Below are 27,988 nucleotides of genomic sequence, written 5' to 3' on the forward strand. Positions count from 1 at the left end.
AATAAGATACTTGACATTCTTTTCAATTGTTTATTTTTTCTGGTTTTGCTTGACTACCTCTTGGTTTCTCCTTGAATCATTCATTTCTACTTGTTTGAGTCTAATTCTCAATTATGTGTTTTCTTCACTCACTTTTTTTACATCTTTTTGTAATTGTCCAATTGAGTTTTTATCTTCTATGGAATTTTTTTTCCATTTTATCTATTTTATTTTTTAGAGAGCTGTTTTCTTTTTTCCAGCTCACTAATCCTGTTTTCCTTGGAGTTGTTTACCTTTTCTAATTCACTAATTTTATTTCTCAATGATTTGTTTCCACTCTGTCTTTAAATGCCTGGGATGACTTCTCCAGACTCTCTTGACAAGCTTCCCTTTCCTTTTCCCATTTCTCTTCTAGCTCTCTTGTGAGAGCCTTTTTGATTTCCTCTATGAGATTCTTTTGTATTGAGGAGCAGATCATATATCCCTTAGGCGATTCCTCTGAGGAGAGTCTGTTTTTAGTCTCCTCAGTGTTTGAAGTTTGCTCTTGCTCCATATAGAAGCTGTAAATGATTAGAGCCCTTTTAAATTTTTTGTTCATTTCTTCAGAGCGGGAATTGAAGAAAACAAATTGACAAGAGAAACAATTGGTCTGTTTCTGGCAGGGGTGGGGTGGGGAATGGGCCTGGATGGTGTTAATGAGCTTCCTCTATAGATTGAGGGAGACAGCAGAGAGTCACTAACAGGACAGTGATGGCTGTGCTGCGTCTGCCCTCTGTGCCTCTGAGAATGCACTGAGTCACTTCGGGTGGGGTTGGGGGTGGGGGTGGCCGGGTCCTGAGAGACTCTAGCTTTCTGGGGTTTTATTCTTTACCTTCAGTGTTTACACATTCTCTGCTGCTACTGGCTTGCTGCCAAGAGGGAACATCCACACTGCAGTAAAAGTCTTTTTGCAGAAATGGCAGAGATTACACCCCTCCCCCTCTGGTCTGAGCTGTGTGAGCTGTCTGTCTTGCTCTGGCTGCCTGCCCTCAGTCTGCGTCCAATCTGTTCGACCCTCCCCTGAGCAAACACAGACCTTCTCTGGCGAATTTCAAGGATGTCTTCTGTTGGTGATTATTTATGGGTTTCTTTTCCAGTCAAGCCTTAACTTCGAGGCTTGTCATGAAGTAAGTCCTGAGAGAAAACATGAAGCTCAAGCAGCTGTCTGCCTCCTTGCCACCATCTTGGCAGGAAGTCCCATGTTTTGAATATTCAAACCATTCATCCTTGACTCTTACTTGCCTTAGGATTTCAGAATGCCCCAACACTTTACTGCCAGTACAGACTTGTATAAGATAACCTTCTACCTACTCTATATATAGCTTGCATTTACCTGTTTATGTTGCCTTCCATTTGAATTGTCTTGGGAAGATTCTGAACATCACCTATCAAGATAAGGTGTAGAACACTGAGGTTCTTTCTTGAGTTAAACAGTCAAGAAGAGCATAAATCCAATGGATTAGCCATGTTGTCTGAATGTTTAATGTGTGCTTAACTAAAAAAAATAATCAAAAAGTCACAGAAGGCAAGTATTCATGTGCAGTTCACCAGAAGTGAAAAAAGTACATTCTCAAGGTTTCTCTGCCAAATTTTGGAATCATGTTTCAGACTTGGGACACACTGGCAAAGGACCTCTCAGTATGTTTGCCTATACCAAAGAAGGCATTGTACTCTATGAGAAAAGTGAAATAGAAGTAGCTCAAAAGAAACATGGCATGCAAATTTAGAGACATCTCTACTTTAAATATTCATATGGAATAGTTGTGCCTGACTTATAGTAGAACCATTACAGGTGATATTAGTTTGATCAGCCATAACATTGGTTTTTCTTCCCTTATTTTATGCCTTGTCTGACATTTATGGTCACAGATGACTTCAAGTCACCATAAATGACATGAGTGATCATAACTGATGTGGATTACTTTGGAACAAGGTTGATGGATAAATTGGAGAGTGTAAAAGGAAACTTTGATCTTCGGTATCTAGTTCTTTTTCATAATCAACAAATAATAAACATAGCAGGATTTATGTATTCTCTTCTTCTTTTAATAATTACTATTAGAAGGGGCCAGATAGTAGATGACATAGTAAAAGCATTAACTCACTCAATCTCTCCCCAAAACTGCTCCAAATTCCTTTAAATAATTATTCTAAATAAATTTTAGATTATCGAATAGAACATTTTCCAGCCACAAGCAACTTAGAAGATCTACAGGAAAATGTCTATGATACAAGAATGGGAGACTATAATGCAGTGCCAGTCTAGCCATAGCAATGAAAGCTGGGCCTCAGACCAGGCCCCAGTCCCAGGCCTACCTTTGATTAAGGGGTAATACAGGTGACTTCCAGACTTCTGAAACCAGAGTCCAAAAAGGATTTGGAAGAAAAGGTCTGTGAAACTAGAGTGGAGCCCAGCATGTAATTCCAGTGCAGGCCACACCAACACAACCACAGTCCTGGGCCTCAGCTCTGGAATCAGTGAGGTGGAGCCTATGAATCAGCAGTAGTGATGGAGACTTCTGAACCTTTCAGCCTGTGATAACAGAGAGGACATAGAAGGTCAGCACAAATGTTAATGGAATGGGAGTTTAGGCCACAACAGCAAAGCCCTGATCCCAATCCAGCAGTACCAGTGTCAGTAAAGCAGAACTCTATTGTTTTAGCACATTACTATAATGCAGCAGGACACTGTTAACAACTCCGGGGCAGAAAAGAGTTCTTGTGGTCAGGTTCCTAGAAAGAGCTTTGAAAATAGCTGCACAAGACACTTGAAGATTTGGAAAGTGTACCCTCCATACTGGTAACAGAACCCTACTTTAACAAAGGCTGAAAGGTTCAGAAGTCTCCATCACTACTGCTGATTCTTAGGTCCCACCTCACTGACACCGGGGCTGAGGCTCAGGACTGTGGTTGTGTTGGTGCGGCCTGCACTGGAATTACATGCTGGGCTCCACTCTAGTTTCACAGACCTTTTCTTCCAAATCCTTTTTGGACTCTGGTTTCAGAAGTCTGGAAGTCACCTGTACTACCCCTTAATCAAAGGTAGGCCTGGGGCTGGGGCCTGGTCTGAGGCCCAGCCTTCATTGCTATGGCTAGACTGGCACTGCATTATAGTCTATATAAAAGCTAAGTAATGGACTATGAAATTGAGCAGACAACAACAACAAAAAAAGTTTCTGACATTGAAAGTTAAAGAGGTAATTAGGAAAATGATATCATAAGGGACTTAATAAGATTTATCTGTTTATATTCCTACATGGGAGAATAATACATATAACACATTAGAACTTTCTCATTATTATGGCAGTTAGAGGGAGTATAAATATAGACTGTGGACACAGGTATGAGTTAAATATGAAGGGTTAATATCTTTCAAAAATGATGAAATTAAGGGGTGAGAGAAGAATGTACTGGGAGAAAGGGAAAGGGAGAAATAGTATGATGCAAATTATATTCCATAAAAAAAGATAAGAAAAAGTTTTCATAATGAAGAGAAAAGGGGCAGGAGAGGATAAATGAGTGAATTGTCTCAAAGAGAAAATAACATACACACACAATCTTAAATAAAATATTAGCAAAGAGATTACAGAAAATCCTCACCAGGATAAGACACTATAACCAAGTAGAGTTTATACTAGGAATGCAGGACTCGTTCAATATTAGAAAAAACTATTCGCAAAATTGACTGTATCAATAACCAAACTGACAAAAATCATATGATTATCTCAATAGATGCAGAAAAAGCATTTGAGAAAATATAACACCAATTCCTATTTAAAATACTAGAGAAAATTGGAATAAATAGATGTTTCTTAAAATGATCTGTAATCTCTTTGCTAATATTTTATTTAAGATTTTTGCATCAATATTCATTAGGGAAATTGTTCTATTATTTTCTTTTTCTGTTCTCACCCTACCTGATTTAGGTATCAGCACCATATCTGTGTCATAAAAGAAATTTGGTAAGACACCTTCTTCCCCTATTTTTTCAAATACATTGCAAAATATTGGAATTGATTATTTTTTAAATATTTGGTAGAATTCACATGTAAATCCATCTGGCCCTAGAGATTTTTTTTCTCCTTAAGGAGCTGATTAATAGCTTGTTCTATTTCTTTTTCTAAAATGAGACTATTTAAATAATTGATTTCCTCTTCTATTAACCTGGGTAATCAATACTTTTATAGGTATTCCTCCATTTCACTTAGATTAGCAAATTTATTGACATATATTTGGGCAAAATAACTCCTAGTTATGGCTCTAATTTCTCCTTCCTTGGTGCAAAGTTCTCCTTTTTCTTTTTTGAGACTAACAATTTGATTTTCTTCTTTCTTTTTTCTAATCAAATTAACTAAAAGTATATTTATTTTGTTGTTTTATTCATAAACCAAATCTTAGTTTTATTTATTAAGTCAATAGTTTTATTACTTTTAATTTTATTAATCTCCCCTTTTGTTTTCAGAATTTCAAATTTGTTATTTAATTAGATTTAAAAAAATACTTTTTCTAGCTGTTTTAGTTGCAAGCCCAATTCATTGATTTTCTCTTTATTTTATGCAAGTAAAGATCTAGAGATATAAAATATCTCTAATAATCCTAATAATCATATTGGCTGCATCCCACAAATTATTGATTGTGTCTATGATTTGTTGTTTTACCCATTCATTCTTTAGTATTAGATTATTTAGTTTCCAATAAGTTTTTGGTCTGTTTTCCCTTGGCCTTTTATTGCATGTAATTGTTATTGCATCTTGATCTGAAAATAATGCATTTACTATTTCTGCCTTTATGCATTTGATTTTGAAGATTTTTATGCTCTAATATATGGCCAATTTTTGTATAAATTCCACGAACCACTGAGAAAAATGTACTCCTTTTTGATTCTATTCAATTTTCTCCAAAGATCTTTTCTAAAAATCTATTTATTTCAAAGTCTATTAACTTTCTTAATTATTTGGATTCAATTTACCTAGTTCTGAGAGAACAAGGTTAAGATCCCCCACTATTAAAATTTTGGTGTCTATTTCTCCTTACAGCTTTCTTAACTTCTCCTCTTTGAATCTGGATGCTATATAACTTGGTGAATATATGTTTAGTACTGATATTACTTCATAATCTATGGTAACATTTGCCAAGCTATAGTTTCCTTCCATATCTCTTCTAATTAGAATTTATCTTTGCTTTTGCTTGATCTGAGATCAGGGTCACTCCCCCTGTTTTTTTTTTTTTTTTTTTTGTTTTTGTTTTTTTTTTTTTACTTCATCTGAAGCATAACAGATTTTGCTCCGGCCTTTTACCTTTATTCTTTAAATGTGTTTCTTGCAAACAATATATTATAGGATTCTGGCTTTTAATCTAGTCTGCTATCTGCTTCTGTTTTATGGGAGAGTTCATCCATTCACATGGGATTAAAAGTTAAAAAGACTACTGTGTATTTCTCACCATCTTCTTTATCCCAAGCTATTCTTTTCTCTTTCCTTTCCCCCTTTCCCTCCTTTTCAGTATTTTGCTTCTGACCACCACCTCCCTCAAACAGCCCTCCCTTTTTACAACCATTCCCCTATTCTTATATATTTTCCTACTACTTCTGTTTTCCCTTTCATTAGCCTCTCCTTTTCCTTTCCTCTTCCCCCTTCCATTTCTCTATAAGGTGAAAGAAGTTTTGCTGTGAAAGTAAATATTTCTGATATTCTCTGTTTGAACCAAATCTGATGAGAGTAAGATGATTCACATAATAATTATCTCCCTCCCTTCTTTCCTTCAAGTATAATGGGTCTTCTTTGCCTATTCATAAATTGTAATTTCCCCCATTTTACCTCCATTTTCCTCTATTTTGAGTACAATCCCCTTTCCACCTCTATTTTTTTTTAAGAATGCTCAACAACGGTCCCAGCCACAAATGGTTAACAAGTAGATTCTGGGAGTTATCACCTTACTCTAGAAACCCTTCAGAAACTGTCTGGTGAACTACATTGGGAATGGAGGTTCAAGGGGAAAAAAGGATTGATTCCTGATTATTATAATATAGAAAAGTATTATTTTCTTTTTTTCTGAATGCTGTCATGATTCTCTGAGCTAGTTTTATTATTTTTCCCCTTTGACTTACCATGGTATTCTAATGTTCTCTTTGGTTCAGTTTCCTTGGAGTTCTCTGGAGCAGCCAGGTGTTAAAGTCCACATCCTTTATTGTCTCCTTGCCTGGAGCTGGGGAGCTTTCTGGAGAGCTTTTCAGACTGGCCTTGGTCTCAGTGGGGTAAGTGCAGGAGGAGAACCTGCCACCAGTGCCTGACTGAAGATCTAATGAATGTTGTATTTGGTTCTGAGAGCTTGAGCTCCTGCTTGTCTTCTATGTCCTCTGAAAGCTTCTCCTCTGTGGCTCTCTCTCCCTGCTTATATGCTACACACTTAGAATAAACCAATCATTATATCACCAGGAAACCATTATTTGTTGTAAGATTAAATCAATTATACTGAACCATTACTAAATTAGATAGTTGTCTCCATCAATTCCACTGACTTAGCACCTTGTAAGAATCCTTTGTTTCAAGTTCAGAGTTCTGGCCCATAACATAGTATCCATTTTTTTCTCAAATTATTGTGTTTGCCAAACATATGACTATGCTAGGAGAGTATTATTACTGAAAAGATAAAATTTAAAAAAAAATAAAGCTCAATTTAACTGGATAGTTCTTTCTTGGCTGCAATTCAATTTCCTTTTCCTTTCTGAATCTCATATTCCAGGCCCTTTAATCCTCTAAGGGACCTCCTGCTAGGTCCTGGGTAATGATGAATGCAGCTCCTTGATATTTAAATCTTTTCTTTCAGGCTGCTTGCAATATTTTTTTTTCCTCCATTTGATAATTCTGAAATTTAGCTACTGTTAGGATTCTTACAAGGTGCTAAATCACTGTAATGGATATAATTATCTAATTTAGCATGTTACTTAACAATTAGTTAGTTCAGAGTTCACACCTTTCACACCTTTAAGAGAACATACTTTTTAAGGAGCTCCTACAAGCCCAGGGAGTACCCACAAGCCTATTCTCTGGGACGATATAAGGAGCCAGCATTCAAGGAGGAGGAGCCAAGATTTCATTCCCACTTCAATGTTCGTGCTGGCTGGAGACATTCTGACAAGAGCTTTTGGGAGCCAAGAAGAGAGATAGGCTTCTACTAAAGCTAACCAGGCCACAGAAAAAGATTCAGGATTTTGAAAGACACAACAGAGGATCTGGACTTTAACTCCTGGATGCATTTTGGGATTATTGAACAGACCTGAAAGGAAAGCTGCCTCCAGAAGCTCCCTAAGAAACCTGCCCCAAGAAATCCTCCTCCAAGAGAATGATTATATTTTAGAGAAACAGAACATTACAAGCTACAATATTCCTTGAATTTTTCATTTTGTGGTCTCTTTCAGGAGGTGATCAGTGAATTCTTTCAATGCCTATTTTACCTTCTGGTTCTAAGAAATCAGGGTCCTTTTCTTTGATAAATTCCTGAAAGATAATATCTAGGCTCTTTTTTTCATGGTTTTCAGGAAATAAAAACATTAAATTAAAACTTATACAGTTAGGACAAAATGACTTATTTATTGCAAATGGTCTAATTAATAATACTTCAATTATCTCTCTTAGATCTTCCATGTCAGATGTTTTTCCAATGAGGCATTTTAGTTTTCTTGTATTTTTTTAAGTTTTATTTGACTGATTTTTGATGTCTCATTGGGTCATTCATTGCCATTTGTTCAGTTCTAAATTTTAGTGAATCATTTTCTATAGTTGCCTTTTTAGTTCCTTTTGTATTCAGCCAATTAAATTTTTAAATGCATTGTTTTGTTCAATGGATTTTTTTCCACTTCACAAATTCTGTTTTTCAAGGAACTATTTTCTTTTTCCATTTTGCAAATCTATTTTGTAAGGAGTTATTTGCTTTTTCCATTTCACTAAATATATTTTTAAAGGAATATTCTTTAGATCATTTCTGTGTTTCATTTTCCAAACCTTCTTGCAAAGTTCTTGTTTCCTTTCCCCATTTTTCTTCTCACTCAATTTTAAGATCATTTTTGAATTCTTTCAAGAAACACTTATAAGGAAAAAGCAGTACAGAAAAGGAAGAAATTGACTATCAAAAGGGAGACTAGGAAATTAACAATATGTTTCATTAAGAAGTGATTTCCCTAAAATTAAATATACTTTTTGACTAGCTTAGAAAATTTCCCATCACATCTCCAGATAATATTTCCTTTGTTAGCTCTTTTTGTATTTTGCCAATGGAATTTTTAAATGGATTATTTCTTTCTATAGATTTTTTTCCATTTCACTAATTCTGTTTGTTAAGCAATTGCTTTCTTTCTCATTTTGTCAAATCTATTTTGTAAGGAGTTATAGGCTTTTTCCATTTCATTAACTCAATGTGTAAGGAGTTTTCTTCAGATAATTTCTGTGTTTCATTTCCCAAACCCTCTTACATAGTTTTCATTTCCTTTCCCAATTTTTCTTCTCTCTTTTAAGATCCTTTCTGAATTCTTCCAAGAGAGCCCCATGAAATGGGAACCAAGTCATATTAATTTTGGGGCTTCATATGGCAACAATCTGCTTTTTGGTCCTCAGGATTTAAAATCTGTTCTCTTCTTCCTCCATAAAAACTACTTGTGGTTAGAGTTCCTTTTGCCTTTTTTGAGGTCTGCTTTTAGAGCAAAAGGGAGATTTTTTCATGTTTCCTCTACAGGCAATAGTGGCTGTGCTGGATCAGTGCTGACTAACTTCTGGTGCTGAGTGGGTGTGGCCATGTCCCTTTTTATTCTAAGGTTCAGGGTCACTATTTGCCTTTTGTATTTGTGTTGGATGTCTTCTAGCTAATGTGCTAATCTACTGGCTTGCAACCAGGACAGTAACCAACACAGCTGCAGATTCCTACCAGTAGATTCTGTAACATGCAGGATGCCACATCACCCTTCATCTCTGCACAATCAGTGCTCAGGTGTCTGTATTAGGCTTCCTGTGCTTGGCCTGCCTCCCTCCATGCCTGATTGAATAAGACTTTTTCTGAAGATCTTCCAAATTAGCTTCTGCTATAAATTTTCTTAGAACCTGATTGCAAGATGACAGAGAGAATACTTGAATTTCAACTATATAAATCTCAAAAACCTCAGGGCAGGGTCAGGAATGATAATCTGAGAAAGTATAGAACATAAAAACATAGATGTTCCTGAGCAAGAGTAGGTAAGATGAATTTGAGGGAATAGCATAAACATTTATTAAAGAATAAGAGGATTAAACTGAGAGCAGAAGGAAGTAAAGGGTAAAACAGGTTAAATTATCTTACATGAAGAGGAGAAAAAACCTGTGAAGGGGAAAATGAGAGGGTGGACAATGGGTATCACTTGAACTTTACTTTTATCAGAATTGATTGAAAGAAAGATTGACATACACAATTTGTTATATATAGAAACAATCTCATCCTAGATGGAAGTAGGAGGGAAGGAAAATAAATAAGAGAGGGAGGAATGACTATAGGGAAAGTAGACTGGGTGAAGTGGTAAACAGAAAGAAAGCAGGTGAGGAAATAAAAGGGGAAAGAACAAGGAGAATAAATGAGGAAACATAGAATGGAGAGAAATACATAATTAATAATTGCAACTCTGAGCATAAATGGGATGAACTCTCCAATGAAATGGAAACTCAGAGTAGAGTAGATTAAAAACAAAACAAAACAAAACAAAACATAGACCTCTATAATATGGTTTTTCCAAGACATACTTGAAGTAGAGAGATGGACACAGAATAAAGGTAAGGGACTGGAGCAGAATCTATTATGCTTCAGCTGAAGTAAAAAAACAAACAAACAATAGAGCAATCATGAACTTGGGCTAAGCAAAAGCAAAAGAAATAAGGAAGGAAACTGCATCTTGCTAAAATCCACCAAAAATAATGTGATAATACCAATACTAAACACATGCACCAAGTGGTTTACCATGCACATTTTTTTTTATATTTAGTAGTTTTTTCCAGTTACATGTAAAATTAATTTTTGTCATTCAGTTTTAAAAAGTATGAGTTACAAATTCTCTCCATTCCTCATTCTTTAAAATCCTGATAGATAAAGAAGGAAAGCAATTCAATATAGGTAATACATGTGTAGTCATTTAAAACATTTCCATGAGATCATGTCACAAAAGAAAATGTAGACAAAGAAAACTTTAAGAAACAAAAAAGTTCAAAAATCATGCTTCAATCTGTATTCAGTCATCATTACTTCTTTTTGTGGAGATAAATGGTATTTTTTATCATAAGTCATTATTTTATTGCTGAGAATAACTAGGTCACCTACATATTATTTTACAATATTGCTGGTACTTTGTACATTGTACAATTCACTTTGAATTAGATCATGTAAGTCTTTCCAGGTTTTTCTGAGAACACCCTTCTCATCATTTCTTATAGTACAACAGTATTGATCATAATGGTGTATGTACCATAATTTGTTCAGTCACTCCTCAATTGATAGGTGTTCCTCTATTTCCAATTATTTTCTCTCAAAAAAGTTACTGTAAAATTTTTTGAATGTATATGTTCTTTCTTTTTTTTTTTTTTTTTTGTTTTTCATCTCTTTTGGGAAATAGATCTAGTAATGGTATTGTTACATTAAAAGGTATGCATGATTTTTTTAGTTGTTTGGACATAGTTCCAAATTGTTCTCCATAATGGTTAAATCACACCTCCATCAACAATGCATTAATAGTTCATTTAACAATAGTTCAATCCTGTTAGACTGCACAAGCAGAGCACTGACCCCAGAAAATTAGAAATAGATCTTGGAAGATATTGTATCAGAAGGGACAGCAGCTAGAAAATGGCCCTGATATTATAAAACCAGAGAGGAAAAAAGAAATTGAAAGAATCCACCAATCATCTCCTGAAAGAGATTCCAAAAAAGAAAACTCCCAGGAATAGTTTAACCAAATTCCAGAGCTTCCAGGTCAAAAATAAAACTTTTTTAAAAGAAAGGAAAGCCCTATAGGTACAAAAATGTTTATACAACTCTTCTGGACAAAAAATTTGAAATTAAAGTTATGCCCATTCATTGAGGATTAGCTAAAGAAATTGTGGTATGTGATTATGATAGAATTCTATTGTGCTTTGGAGATGATAAAACATTGTGCTCGTCAAAAGCTAAAGACAGACTTTCATGAGCTGATGCAAGGTGAAATGGACTGTGTACAAAGTAACAGCAATATTGTAAAGTTATCAGTTGTGGACAACTTAACTGTTTTCAGCAATAAGATGACCGAAAACAACTATGAAGAATTTATGAAAAATATACTACCTATAGATACAGAAAGAAGGTCTAAATATAGATTCAAACATTCTTTCCTTACTTTACTTTTTCCAAGGATACTTTTGCTACATTTTCTTTTACCACATGACTATTATGGAAATGTTTTTTATGAGTACACATGAAAAACCTATATGGAATTGCTTGCTTTCTCAATGAAGGGAGGTGAGGGTGAGAAAAGGAGAGAATCTGAAAGTCAAAGTTTTAAAAAAATGAATGTTTCAAATTGTATATATATGTATTATATATATGTAATATATATACATATATATATATAACTGCAGAAACAAGAAACACTAAAGAAAAAAGAATCATAACTAAATAAAAATCTATATTCTAAATGTTGACCAAGTAATCACTCAAGATTAAATCAAATGATAATGTAAGCCAAATATATATTTTATTTATATGACAATGAGATGATTATACCTTTTCCTCCAAAGTTGTGATAAATGCAATTTGGTTTTTGAAAATACTTATCTGAACATACAATTCAATCATCTCAATATTAATCTGATAGAAATAATGATTGCATCAGTAGCAGCAGACATATATATATATATATGCATATATATATATATATATATATATATATATATATATATATATATGTGTGTGTGTGTGTGTGTGTGTGTGCATGTATGTGTTTATATATATATGTAGATATATATCACTTATTATATGTGAAGAAGTATACAAAGAAATTTATGAAGGTTATCTAATATAACATCTAGATTACATATCCTATTTGCTGTATCTCATAATATCAATGTGAAATTCCCCCCAAGTAAGTAGTAGTATTATTAAACAGTTTTTAAAATGCTATGTTTAGCAGCGTATTTACTTTTACATAATTTAAAACATTTATTTTTAATCAACAAATTTTCAATGAATATCATTAGCTCAGAATTGATCCCTCCAACATAGGAGTTCTAAACTTAAGGTTCATAAACTTGGGAAAAAATGATAATTATATTTCAGTATAATTTGTTCTTTGTCATTTACATATTTCAAATCATTAGTTTGAGAAGAAAAGCAAAAATTTAACCTGACTTCTAAAATGGCCCATGATAAAAAAAGAAAAGTTGAGAATTGCTGCATAACAAGATAGTAGTCATGTAAAAACTCTTTGATGTTAGGGAATCATAACAGCTTCTTCATAAGAAGTAGATGAGATAAGGAAACTGGTCTTTCAGCAAGTACTCTATTGACATCAAGTCCTATAAACTATTGTTATTGCTCATCCTTCATTTTCAAAAAATACTAAAAGTGGAAGAGCAGCCCTAAAAAGGGCTCAGAAAACTCTAAGGCCAAAGTAGTTTGTCTTCCCTGAATACCATACCCTATATAAAATTATTAGTGCATCAAAAGAAAAGTTAGATTTTGACAAATTTTGTATTTGTAATTCAGTTTGTCATTTGCTTTATTTCTGTCTAAAGATAGATTCTGAGTCAAATGATCCCTCTAAGTCCCCTGTAGCTCTACAATCTATGATTCTTCTGGGAGAAATGTTTTATAATTTAACATTATGTGGACTATATACATTTTTTTCATCTAAACTTAATGTCAATGAAATCATCAATCAAGACAAAAACGGTTCTGGAATATTTAGATACATGTAGTAAATAAATCTGTTTGTCATATATATAATAATGACACTTTAAATCATTCTGATGGGTAACAATTTGCACTTATAAAGCCATGCAGAATAATTCATGGCTTTGAGAAAAGGGCAACTGCCCCCCATATATACACACACTCACACACATACATATGAATAATATTTTTAGTTTATACTTTTACTAATGAGTAAAGAGTTATAGTATATTTCAATATAATTGGTTTCCTTTGTTTTATATATATATATATACATATATATATATATATATATATATATATATATTTATACACACATATGTATGTATGTGTACATGTTTATGCATAGATCTCACTTATATGTGAGGAAGTATATTAAAATTTTTTTCAACATTATCTCATAATATCTGGATTACATATCTTATTAATTATGTTTCATAATATCAATACAAGATTTTCCTCTCAGTAAGTAGTAGAATTATTAAACATATATAATATATATATATATATATATATATATAATCATTATGGGAAGTGGTATATTGATTTCACTAGAATAATACAAAAAAGGTCAAGAATTAAGAATCCTTAAGGCTTAAGATGTGGAGAAAGTGAAATATTTCAAAGAAAAAATAAACTTTTATTACAGAATCAGAACATAATGGGACTTATTACATTTAAAGAAGTTCTTTCATAATGGAAGTTGCATTGGTTTATATATTACATAAGAAGTACATGGACTTGACTAAATTATGACAGAAAATGAACAGTTATCAATTTGAGAGGTTTTTTGTTTGTTTGTTTGTTAGTTAGTTAGTTAGTTAGTTAGTTTTTTCTTTCCTTTGTGCATTCTGATCATCAAGCTATTAGAACAAAGGTCAAAATCAGTACTTATTTAAAAGAAAAAACAAAGATAAGATTTATCTTTTTTTTTTTTTTTGCTTTAACATAATCCAATTAAATAAGCAATTAATGATTGAAATAAGAAGACAGTTAAAGAAAAATATATCGATTATATATATATTACAATTCCATTGCAAAGTCTAATTAATGATAAGCTATTACCAACTGAAGGAGGCCTAAGAACTTTAGAAACTATTTCAGGGAGCAAATATTTAATGACTTGTTAAGCAGAGGGTTATCTCAATTACAGTAAATATTACATTAAACTATTTGCAAAATATTACAGAGAATGTTACAAAATGTTTAATTTCCTTTTAAGACTTTGTCATATCTAAGACATTCCTATATAACATTGCAAAGATGGGTCAAAATTATAGTTCAATGTAGAAACTATAAACTTTAATATACATCTTAAACAACTTTGTTCTTCACATAAGCCTAGGACAATTGAGGAATACAGGTTACACAGAATTGAATTTCTTGTTGTGGTGAAGAAATAACAGAATTATAGTAAATTTGAAAGAATATAAATATTTAGCTAGAAAATCTAATTATTTCTGATTATAGAAGCATGTTCTCATTTTATATTTCTTATTACACTTGGTATAGTAGAAATAATATTGAATTTGTATTCTAACAATTTGTTTCCAATTCTGGTATCATCACTATGACCTTTGAATAATTATTTAACTTCTTTGGGTCTCAGTCTTGGGAATAAATTAGATGAGGTAACTGGATTAAATATTCTCTGAGATCTCCATCTCTTATGGATTCCTGCTAGTATTACTTATTTTGAATGAAAAGTGATTCTATTCATTTGATATGTAGAGAAAAAAGACAACAAAGAAATGAAAGAAAATATTGGAAAAAATTTTTGTAATAAATTCTATATTATCATTTCAGAAAGACCTGGAGAGACTTACATAAACTGATGCTGAGTGAAATGAGCAAGGCCGGAGATCATTATATACAAGTATATAATGATCTCCGGCCATTATATACAAGTATATAATGATCTCCGGCCTTGCTCATTTCACTCATTTCATTGCTCATTTCAACAACAACACTATATGATGATCAATTCTGATGGACGTAGTTCTCTTCAACAATGAGATGAACCAAACCAGTTCCAATAGAGCAGTAATGAACTGAACCAGCTACACCCAGCGAAAGAACTCTGGGAGATGACTATAAACCACTACATAGAATTCCCAATATCTCTATTTTTGTCTGCCTGCATTTTTTATTTCATTCACAGGCTAATTGTACACTATTTCAAAGTCCAATTCTTATTGTACAGCAAAATAACCATTTGGACATGTATACATATATTATATTTAATTTATACTTTAACATATGTAACATGTATTGGTCAACCTGCAATCTGAGGGAAGAGAGAGGGCGAAGGAGGGAAGAAATTGGAACAAAAGACTTAGCAATTGTCAGTGCTGTAAAATTACCCATGCATATATCTTGTAAATAAAAACCTATAATAAAAAAATAAATTCTATATCTTCAAGGACATCTGAACCACCATACTTAGGATCAATTATGACATTCTCAGATATACTAATAGGGAAAGTAATATAATACTGAAGAGAACAAAAATGGGGGCTGGTGGTTATGTGGAAGAATACACCCAAATGTTGCTTCTACAAGCAAGAGAATAAGAAGGGAATTATAGAATCATTTATTAAGGATAGAAATATATCAAAACTGTCAGTAAAAGTGCACACATATGCAAAAAATGCAAAAAATAACCCACAAAACAACAGACCAAAAATACATCAATTCTAACTTGGGCATTTTACTAGATGTACATAACCATGTACAATTCACTTAACTGCTCTCAGCCTCAGTTTTTCAACAATAAAATGAAACTAACAATAATACCTGCCTCAGACACTAGATCATCAGCTTTTAAAGTTTGAACTTTCATCTTTGTGAAGATGACTTTAAATGTTATAGGAAACAATTAGAATAAGTAATTGTACTGATACAGCATTGGACTCAAAATCAATAAAGACAGAGTTTGAATCCTGATTTAGATGTTCACTAGATGTGTGGCCCTGGGCAAGTTAATTAACTTCTCTTAGCCCCAGTTCCTTTATAAGTCTAAGGAAGATAACAACAGTACTTAGAGGATCGTTTTGAGAATCAGATGGAATGCAAGTCTAAAATGCTTTGTAAACTATTACTATTTCTCTCCTGAGATTGAATACAGAGTCACTAATCACCCACTGAATATCCCCCAAACATCTCATGTTTAGCATGTACAAAACGGAATGTACTACTATCTTTTCACCAAAAAACCTTTGGTTCTTTTTATATTCTTTATTTCTGTTGAGGGCATTGCTACAATTCAATCACTTAGGTTTTCAATGAGAAAATCATTAGCATCATTTCTCTTCCCTTCCTACATTTAACCTTTTGCCACGTCTGTCTATGGGAACATTTCATATATCTATTTCCCTTTGTCACTATTTACATGTCCAACACATTATTTTGTGATCTGTCAACCAGCCATATCTGTTCTCTAACAGCAGAGCTGAACAGAGCAGTCTAGAGATAAAAAAGTTGGGAATCAACAAGAAGTTTAATTTCAAAGTGAGAAAAAATAGTTTGTAAACAAGGACCCATGCGTCATACCCCCAGCCCTAATGGGGGACTGACTTTAGTGTGGCAAAATCTCAATACTTATATTGATGACTGGGTAGTGAGCTGTAGCCTTGACAAGGAGAGGTAATAGCAATAATCTGACAAGTTTGACTCATAGCAGGGCTTCATGATCAGAACATGAATACAGCAGATGCTTGTCTGAGCTCAAAGAACAGATGGTGATGGTCAAAGCAATAAAATAGTTATATGATTTTGCCAGAGATTAAGATCATCTAGTGGGTGCAAAGAATTGCTGTTATTATAAGCTTGGTTAGCTTGCTTGCTAACTTAAGGTCTAGAACTCAAGTCTTCCTGACTTGTGTTAGTACTCTATTCACTGTGATACTTAGCTGCCTTATATACAGAATATATGATCAAAATCATGAATTTGTCATTGTGATGAAAAAAAAAAAGCAGCTTCTAGTGAGCCAAGATGCAGAATAAAATCAGGAAGATGCTCAAGCTCTCTCAGGTTCCCTCAAAAAAAAAAAAAACACATGTAACCAAGCCTCTGAAAAAAAATATGACAGAATGAAATCCCTCTCCAGCTCAAGATAGACTGGAATAACTCCAAAACAGGTTAGCCTCACTGGGATGAAAAGTCTGTTCAGCCCTGCTCTGATAAACTCTGGGAAAGACATTGAGGGGGTCTTAATCACAGCAAATTAGCAACTAAGGCCCTCAATCTTGGTTCAATAGAGGAGCAAATGCCAGAGGGTAGCTGTCAGTCCCAAATCAGAAGGCAATTCAGGGAACTCAGGTTGTAAGGGAACACTGTGCCCAAGGTTTAGGTTCAGAACTGTAAGGCTTGGGGACAGCATTCACTGTGCCTCAGGAGCAGAGCTCAACCATAGAAGTAAAACAACAACAACAACAACAACAACAACAACAACAACAACAACAACAACAAAAAACAAACAAAAAAGAACCGGCATATACCTACATCTCACATTACATATCAAAATAGGTCAAAATGATACATGATTTGGGTATAAAGGATGATACCATAAACAAATTAGGAAAACAAGGGATAATTTACCTATCAAATTTTTGGAGAAGGGAGGAATTTATGAACAAAGAAGTTCTAAAACCATTATGAAAAGCAAAATGAACCACTTTGATTGCATTAAATTAAAAAGTTTTTTTTTTTCCACTAATAAAATCAGATTTTAAAAGATTAAAAGGGAAATACAAATCTGGGAAAAAGTCTTTACAGCCAATGTTTCTAATAGATGTCTCATTTCTAAAATATATTAAAAAACTTTGTCAAATTTATAAGAATACATATAATTCCTCAATTGAAATATGGTCAATGGATATTTACAGACAATTTTAAATGATGAAATTAAAGTCATTTATTATTATATGAAAAATATTCTAAATTTTTATTGATTAGGTAAATGTAAATTAAAAGAATGCTGAGGTTTTACCTTATACCTCCCAGATTGGCTAAAATGAAAAGAAAGGGTAATGATAAATGTTGGAAAGGATGTGTGAAAACTGGGACACTGATACATTGTTGGTGGAGTTGTGATATGATTCAACCATTTTGGAGAGCAATCTGGAACTATGACCTATGGATTATAAAACTGTTCATACCCTTTGACCTTAGAAGGCTTCTAAGCCTCAGTGCTATCACTGTGTCTGTATCCCAAGGAATTCATAAAGGAGGGAAAAAGGACCCACATAGGCAAAATTGTTTGTAGCAGCACTTTTTGTGGTAGCAAAAAATTGGAAAATGAGTGGATCCTCACCAATTAAGGAATGGCAGAACAAGTTGTGATACATCAAAGTAATGGGATTTTATAGTTCTATAAAAATAAGTATTTTATGATTTTATAAAGGCCAGAAAAGATTTACATGAATTGATGCTGAGGAAAAACAGCAGAACCAGGAATACATTATATACAATAACAGCAAGTCTGTGCCATTCTTGGTTCTTTTCTGTTGTTCAAAGAAATCCCAGTACACTTTGGACAGAAAATGCTATCTGCAACCAGAGAAAGAACTAAGGAGACTCAATGTAAATCAACACATGTGATGTTCACTTCTTTTTTCTGGGTGTTTTTTTTAATTTCTTCCAACATTTTCCCCTTTTTTAATGATTTTTCTCTCCCAACATAATTCATAAAACAATATGTATTACATTTTTTTTAAAAAAGAAAAAGCATCTTCTAATATTTTGAGAGATCTATCAACTCTCTTTTCCAGAATTTCCTATTGCCCTTTCTTTGTCCAAGGTCTCATTAATCCCACCTAACCTTAATATCACTGCCAAAAAACTATGTTATTCCTTTGTTTTAAAACTTCAGTGGCTTCCTTTTACTTCTGGAATATATCACAGCTTTTCTATTTGGCATTAACAATCTTATTCCAACTTGTCTTTCTAGAGTTATTTCTTATTACTACTCATTCTTCCTGCATTACTTTGATCTATTATATTTTTACTGTTTTATTCAAACAATGTTATTTGCTGTCATTCATATATAACATTCTATATGTGGACTTTTATATAGATTATTCCCCATGACTAGACCATGTGTCAACTTCTATAAGAAATCTTTATTAATATTCCCAGTTATTTGTTTTGCCACACTTCCACCTTAAAATGGCTGCATTCCCTTTGTGTGAATTTTATATATGCTTCCATGTTTTATTCAAATATAATTTAGTCCTTTTGAGGGTAAGGCTGTGTCATGTTTATATTGGAATTACAAGGGCCTAATACAGTTAAGAAAATTGAGTAGACACTTTATAAAGACTTCTTCAATTGAACTGACTTGAAAACTTAATTTATTAAATCATTTTGTCACAGTATGCTCTCTCATTAGCACTGAAGAGGCTTCATTTATTCACTGAAAACAATATCTGGATCACAGTTGTCTGGATTCTTATTGCATAGGAAGTAAATTATAGTCCTAGAACACCAGAAAAAGCTGCCTACTTTCTGTTTATCTCTTATTGATTCTTATCTATAAGAAGAAATATGAAATGATGGATAGAAAGTTGGCCTTGGGATCATGATGACTTCAAATCTTTCTCATGACAAATACTATCTGCACAAGTAACATGGAGTTTAATATAGAACAGTTTTATTAATCTGCATCTTTGGAGGAAGTTCCTATACTAACAATTACTTAGAATAATAAAATCATAAGCTTGGTCCCTCTCCCCCCTCAAAAGTTCTTAGCTAAAGAATATAGGATAAGAAACCAAAAGACTATTACTAGTTAAATATTTGATATTAAGTAAAGTCTCCTTCCCTTTCTTATACTTAGCTCCTGCCTTTTACAATCAGGGAATTGGATTATATGACATCTAGAGTCTTTTACAGTTTAAAAATACTTTGACTCTATAAACTGACTGACATGGGTATAGCTCAGAATAAGAACACATTTTGGTTAAACATGAAACTTAAGCACAGGTCACATTGCTCCCTTGAAAAATTTTCCATCTACTCCAATGAGGTCATGTAGTTAATTTCATCTCTATAAAGATTTCATCAACTTGGACAGTAGATGCCTCCTTAAGTCTTCTAGACATTCATATTATAGGGAATACTATTCTGATATTTTTGTTTGAGAAAAATAAATTACACTTTAAAATTAAAAAAAAGTTTCATGAGATTGGTCCATAGATTTTGATGAATATTTGAATATTTTATCTAGTTGCTTCCTTCGCATTATAAAGCTGATATTAAAAGAATTTATAAAATAACAAAAAATCTAGTGGCATTTTGCTTTTCTTAAAATCTTAGTTTGTGTATGTGTATGTATACCATTGTACATAAATATACTATAAATCATTTATAGAAAATATTAATCATTTAGATCTTTATAGAAATACATCTATATGTACATATGTTGATATAAACTGAGTGGATCAGAATCGTCTAAATTTCTACATCTGTAGTAGTGATCATGCATACATGCGTCTTAAGGAAAGTCTATATCTCTATATAAATACATGTCTACATAAAATATCTCTCTATATCTATATGTATATCATCTATCGATCTGCTGTCATGTTCTAGAACTAGCTTACACTGAGAGCTGATTAATTCATTTTTAATTATTGTGAGCATTTATACTTCCAAAATCAATAAACATTAGAAATCAGAACTTGATTTATTGTTTAGTTGATTATCTAGATTTAATAATGTGATGGAAAAATGTTTATAATGAAGAACAAATTTAAAAGCTTGTCAAAGTTTTAGTTGTTAAATATTTACCAGCATACTCAGTTAAAGAAAAATTAATTATTCTCCACAAATTCATGCTGTACAAAGTAAATATTAATTGAACTATTACATCTCTATTGTGAAAATTCTGGGGCAGAAAATTTGAACAGCTGTGATTGTTAGAAAGTATTTTCTTTGTTCTTTCCCTGAGACCACATAGAACAAGTATAATCCCTTCTCTATGTTACAATCATTGAAATATTTGAAATATTTGAAGGTGGCTATGATTCTCTTTCAGCTTTTTCTTTAATCTAAACTTACCAAATTACTTTAACTAATCCCAACAGACTAATGGCCTGTTAACATTCTGCTGCCCTACTTTATACACTGTATATTCACAATGCCCTTCCTAAATGTGATACCTATAACTGAAAAAAGGTATTTGAAAAAATATATTGTCTGCCCAAGGCAGATTAGAGCAGAAACACTACTTTTCTATTCTTAGAAACTATAGTCCAAGATTAAGCTAGCTTTTTTCAGTGTTGCATCATGATTCAAATACTACCTATTTTTTTTTCTGGAAATGAAATGTCTAACTTTAAAAATCATTAGAATCCATATAGGAGAACAAAATATAGATATTTTTATCAGAAGTACTTTAACAATACAAATCTTAAAGCAAAGTTTTAGTGTCCATTTTAATGTTATATCTGGGATTTAAATACATAAATACTTAAAGGACAATGAATTAATAGCATTATGCTATTTAGGAATACTGTTTTCTCTGTTCTTAGGGAATGCATGGAATCTGTGGCCTTCCGGTAAAATTGTACCCCAGAGACGAAATTTCCATAGACATAGCATGATAGTAGATATGTAAATCTATAACCTCATACCTCTTAGAATACATCAATGTGACATCTTATTAAATTGTCATGTGCTAAGTGAAGTTGATCCAGAGAATAAGGAGCAATGTAAGTAAAACCTATCAAAACCTTGATATTCTCCAAGGAGGAAAGGAGAAAGATTCAAGGTACTTTCTCTTTTTATTTCAAATATAAATTCTGATATTTTGACTGAGTCCAAGATAAAATAGAGTAATTGTAATGGACTATTTTAGCAAATTGACTACACATCAGTGACTTTCTGAACATGACAAAGAGACCCTGAATCTCAACTTTATTTGAAAAAAAACTGAAAGAAAGAAAAAAAGAAAAATAGAGATAGAAGAAAGAAAAAAGAAAGGAAGGAAGGAAGAAAGAAAAAAGAAGGAAGAAAGAAAAAAGAAGGAAGGAAGGGAAGGAGGGAGGGAGGGAGAATAAAAGAAAGAAAAAAAGAATTAATGAAGAAAGAAAGAAAAAGAAAAGAAGGAAGGAAGGGAGGGAGGGAGGAAAGTATAGGTGTCCTTATTTTTTTACTCAGACATATATAGTTCCTCATGTGTTCATTGTTCATACTGCTGCCTGGAATAGCACTGACTGAGCATTCCCAGAGGGAAAATTTAGTGAAATAGCAAACATGGCAGGAAAATTCATTTCTTCTGCCATTTGATGGCATTTCCAAGGAAATAGAGGCAGGAGGCCAGTTTTTATTTCCAGCCTTAGGTCAGGAGTAGTTACTGCAACCAGCACATTCAAGTGTAGGTCAGGAGATTGCCTGGCAGGCAGCACGCAATTAGTCACAGTCATTTAAGAAGATAGCAAGCCATAGTCTCTGGCTATCTATGGCCGCTTGATGAACACTATGCCATTTATTTTCAAAATAACATTAAGTTTTTTGTCAGGGTAGGTGATAGAAAGGCACCATAAGAATAACACACTCACAAAAATTATGTAGAGAAATGAATGCAAGGTCAGCAAAAAAAGACTTTTCTACTTCTTAAAAGGACTATCAGCCACTGCCAGATTCAGAACCAACCAGCATTCAGCATGTACCTTACAGCTTTTAGTTTATCTAAATATATAGGACAGCCATTAGATTTTCCTGATAGTTTGAGAAGGCTGTTCTATCTTGAAATATCCCTGACTGGAGTTTCTTTTCTTTTCTTTTTTTTTTTTTTTATTCTCTATCCTTTTTTTCTGAATTGATTATATCTTCTACTTTCCCCTTCTGTTAACATACTGATTACAGTTCAGTATTTAAAGTAATTTAAATCAGCTACATGTGAAAACAAATGAAAGGCACACAGTTAATTAGTCAGTGTTATGGATGCCCAAGTGAAGATTTTTAATTAGAATCATTCTAAGAGTCAAGGACAGAATAAGAAAAAATATCATTCTAAAATTTTGTCATTTACAAAAGTATTATATATTCATACTCTTTAGTCTACCTTATAATATCTACATGTTTTAAATCTGAGACAGCTCACTTCCCTAGTATCATGATGGAAAAAAAAATTGGAAGTATTTGTGATCAAGTAGCCAGTGTCTACAGATTAATGAAGTCAATTTCTTTGAAAAACGTATCATTTAATTTGCCTCTATAAGATCAAAGGTGGATGATTCTGAGATGTAGCATTGGGTTCAACACAACTGATAGTAATGATCTGAAGCAATTTAATCTTAGGCTATATTAAAAGAGGAATAATATTCCAAAATAGGGAGGTGAAAGACTTTACCTTGTTCATATCATATCTGAAATATTGAGATTAATTTTGAATATGACATTCAGGTAACATTGAAAAGATTCAGTTTCTAGAGGAGGGCAATAAGCATGGTGATATCCTTCAAGCTCATCTAAAATGTAAGAATGTTGTGGAAAACCAAGAAAACATCTTTGAGAGATGGACGGACATGACAGCTGAGATCAAGTATTTAAAGGGCCCTTGAAGGAAAAAGTTTAAAACAATGAATTGAAATTCTAAATGCAAAGTTATGTTTGATGCAAGGAAAACATCATGATAATTAAAATTATTCAAAAGGGTTTAAATTTCTACAAGAGTTAATGAGTTCTCTCCTGATAACAATTTTTCAGGTATTAACTGAAGAAATGCTATAGATGGATCTCATGTTCATATTTGGATTGAGCATGAGGGTTTTTGAAGTCCTTCCCAATTCTTATCCTCTGCTTTTCTGTGATAATCAAGTTCTCCCATTGATTTCATAGCAATCCACTTATTAAATTTCTTTTGTCACTATAAAAATAAACAATAATACTGACAATTTTAAAAAATGAAAAGTAACAAATACAATTTGTTTTAAAGTTTACAAATGTCACAGGCCCACAAAATACTATTATTATAGATTTAGAGTTAGGAGGTACTATGGAGGCCCTCTAAAGCAATGCTCTTCTATTATAGATGGGAAAACTGAAACAAAGAAAGGTTAAATTAATTGCCCAAGAGTATATAGGTTGTAAGTAAAATCATTGATCTGTTTGGGAGAGAAGGAGGAAGAGAAAAAGAAAGTGAGAGACAAAGAGAAAAAGGCAGACAAAGATAAATACAGAGAAAAAGAGACAGAGACACAGTGAGAGAAGGAGAGAAACAGAAACACAAAGACACATTACACACACACACATTGAAGAAGGCTTGCAAATATTACTTATTAAATTAAGGTTCTTCAAGCAAGACCAAGAATATAGCAAACTCAAATAATAATTCAAGATGGTCAAGGGAAAATAGATTGTGCAGTTATCACACATAGAAGGAAAGAAAAAAGTATTAAGTTAAATTTGTTTCAAATATAAGATTAAAGGAATGTATATTCATTCCAATATATTGGTGCCACCAACTTATCTAAAAGTTAATTTCAGCTCACAAAAATCTTGATCATTTCACATTTTATTCAGATGTCTTTCTACTGGCAATTACTTATATTTCCCTTCTGGGGAAAAAAGAATCTTAGAGAATTTATTGAACAGATTTATTCATTGAATAATTTTTTTTATGTTTACTACAGGCAAAGTCATGTGCTAAGTGCTAGGAAACAAATAGAGAAGAAAATATACCCCCCTGTCTTCATAGATCTTATTGTCTGCTATGGACATACAACAATAACTACTAAAATGTAATAAAAATTCAGTAAGATAAAAACTACAGATCATTAAAATTCATGAAAAACAGTTTTGTTAAATTAGAGGGATTATGTGTTGTTGCATGGAAAAAGTAGCATTTGAAATAGAATTTAACTTATGGATAAGAACTGAATAAATAGAGTTGGGAAGTAAAAACATACAGTTCATAGAGACCATAGAATCCACCTTCAAAAACTACAACAAACACATGTCATTGTTTCTCCAAGAATTGGTAGTGGGTAAAAATAATTGATTGCTTAATATATTCAATCAGCTGCCAAATGCTGTTGTTACTACCTTACAATTTCTTTTGGGTAGTACATATTGTCATCATTCTTAGGCAGTCATATTCTTCATACTATCATTGTGAAAATATCCAAATCGACTTCTGAGGCTCAAGTTTATTCCTGCATAGATGCCAAAGTAATAAGGTCTAGTTATGACTGCATCATTCACCAATCCAAAAAAACTCCAGTGACTCCCTTTTTTCTTTTTAGAGATGATGGCCAATATTTTTGCATGTGTGTATGATGTAGTGGAACTCTTTACTAGTCTGATAAAGCCTATGAACTCATTAACAACATTGTTTTTAAAAAATATTCTCTAATAATGTACATAATATTAATATTTATTTTTCCTATACAAGTATATGTACCTCTTAAATATAATCACATACTACTTAAAGTTGAGGTAAATAATGATTAAATAACCAAATACTGGAAAGATACTGGATTTTTTTCTTTGCTCATTTGGAGATTATTTCAAAGTTTGGTTCTCTAAAGATCAGATGAGAAGATTAAATCTTGAAGTTGTTGCCCTACTCAACAAGAAACCTTACAAAGAAATGAATCTAAGGTGAATTTACTCCTATTCATATCATTAATTAAATTTTGCCTTTTTGTTTTTTATACATAATAAGATTCCATCTCATGTGTCCTTGTTATGGCACTACCTTTCCTCTGTTCCTAGATTGTATTATTCCCTTTCGTTTCTATATCTTAGCATTTATATTTGTCTTTAAGACTGTGTTCAAGCATTATATTTAGCTTTTCCTGACCCTACTATAGCTTGGTGTTTTCTCCTTCTAAAACATCTTCTATCTATTTTGCCTTCATTTTGCACATGCTTATATAATTAGACGTAACTACTCTTGATAGAAGGTGAACAACTTAAGCACAACTGTTTTATTTTGTCTTTTTTGTTTTCAATGACTAGAAAATGTCCTAGCCATAGTAGAAAATTAATAAATGAGTGTATTGATCAATAAGTTTTTAATCATCCTGAGCTCTCATGTGAATGCCTAGAAAGAAACCTGAGATCTAACAAAAACAGCTTTCTAGCATCTGTCTAATTGTATTTCAATGATTACAAGTAAGACTATGCCCATATGTTCTCCCCCTCTATGGAAAAGAGATTAGCAATAGAGAAGATGTTATGCTTTAATGCAGCATTTCTCAAGCATGATCCATGAAACCTGAGGATCTCTGCAACCATTTAAAAGGGTCTATGAGGTCAAAACTCTTTTCATAGTAAATCATTTTTATCCATTAAAATACTCTTAACTTTTTCAACTGTACCTCTCTGTAAGGCCATATTTTCTCTATATAATTCAACCAAAACAATATACTGTAATAGATTGAAATCAGAAGCAGTTATGAGAATCCAGCTGTCTTCTATAAACAATAGAATTTCAAAAATAGATAAAATGTTATTCTATTCACTCTTTTGTTTCAGAAAATATAATTATTTTCATAAATTGTATTACTTATATGAAAACTATTTTAAATGTGTTGAATAAACTTGATAATTTTCTTTTAAATTTCTAATTTAATATATGTTATTAGATTTAGCCCACATAAACACAAGCTCTTTAGGATTCTCAATAATTTTTAAAAGTTTAAATGGGTCCTCAGACCACAAAATTTGAGAAGTGTTGGTTTAATAGAAAGAAAATTAGAATGGGAACCTGGAAACCTGGCCATCACTTATGTTTGGGATGCAAATGAGTCATTACCATGGGCATGTATAATTTTTATTTACTACATTTTTCGTACCTTAAAAAGGAAGAATTTAGATAATTTCATTCCTTCATTACATAAAAATATGTTTATTTGCTTTTATAAATTTGATTGACACATTTTATTTTTATACCACTAAAATTTCTTTGGGTATTCCTACATTTCCTCTATCCTATAGAGCTCTCCTATATAACAAATAATATCTTAAATAGGAAAAAAACAATTTAAAAAATCAGCCAGAAAAAGGATAAATTAAAAAAAAAAACCTCTGAAAATAAATGTAATGTACTATATTCATAAATCTCCCTCCTTTGTAAATTAAAACATGAATTTGTTTTTTTCATATCAAATCTTTTTTATTATCTTTGGAGTCATTATTGTTTATAAATTTTCAATATTGACATTTGATTGTTTTGTGACTGTTTTCCTCATTTACACTGCTGGAGTTGTTTCTTTTTTCTTTGCTTTTTTTCTGATTTTTTGTTTTGCTGTATATCAGATCTTATAAATCTTTCAGTGCTCTCTGGTGATCATATTACTTGTTTCATACTATTGCTAATAATCTATTATATCAGTGCTTGTTTATTAATTCCCAAATTGATGGATATCTATTCTGTCTTTGATTTTGTTCTACTACAAAAGATCTTTCTAGAAATATAATGATATCATAGGAACTTACTTAAACATTAGTGATCTTCTTGGATGGTAAGCCTAGGAGGGGAACTCCTAAGGAAGAGTTACTTACATAGTCAAAAATTGCTTCTCATTAATTAGTTAGAGTGAACCATAACTCCATCGATTATGGTAGTGTGGTTTGTTGTTTTGGCTTGTTTAATTTTTTTCACCACACCCTTAAATTGACTGTTTTCATCTTTCATCACCTTTGTCAATGTAGGATTAAAAGTGTCACTTAAAGATTGTGTTGATTTGCATTTCTCTTATTAGTGATTTGGAGCATACTTGCACCTGATTGCTAATAGTAATTCTCTTTGAGAACTATTTGTTTATATCTTTTTATCACTTATCTATTGATGAATAGTTTTTAGTCATGTCTATACTTACACATATACATAATATGCAACACATACTTGCAGACATGATAGGTGTATAAACAACTAAAACATACAAACATATATTCATATGCATTAGTAATCTATATATCTTAGATAACTACTCTTTTTTCCCTGAGAAATTTAATACCAAATGTATTTCTTTTTTGTCTACTACTTACTTCTCTTCTTATACTAGATTAATTCAGTTTGTATGT

At 32.3% G+C, this 27,988-nt stretch overlaps 1 long non-coding RNA gene across 1 annotated transcript in view; it reads left to right on the forward strand.

The window, feature by feature from the left end:
• The first annotated feature begins 6,164 nt into the window (after positions 1–6,164).
• Positions 6,165–27,988, forward strand: part of LOC141553336 (uncharacterized) — an 82,553-nt gene continuing 60,729 nt past the window's right edge. Inside the window, exon 1 of the long non-coding RNA XR_012485406.1 lies at positions 6,165–6,271. This is a non-coding gene — a long non-coding RNA (uncharacterized LOC141553336). The remainder of the gene's footprint in view (positions 6,272–27,988) is intronic.

Source organism: Sminthopsis crassicaudata, chromosome 2 (assembly GCF_048593235.1).
Source record: "Sminthopsis crassicaudata isolate SCR6 chromosome 2, ASM4859323v1, whole genome shotgun sequence".
NCBI lineage: Eukaryota > Metazoa > Chordata > Mammalia > Dasyuromorphia > Dasyuridae > Sminthopsis > Sminthopsis crassicaudata.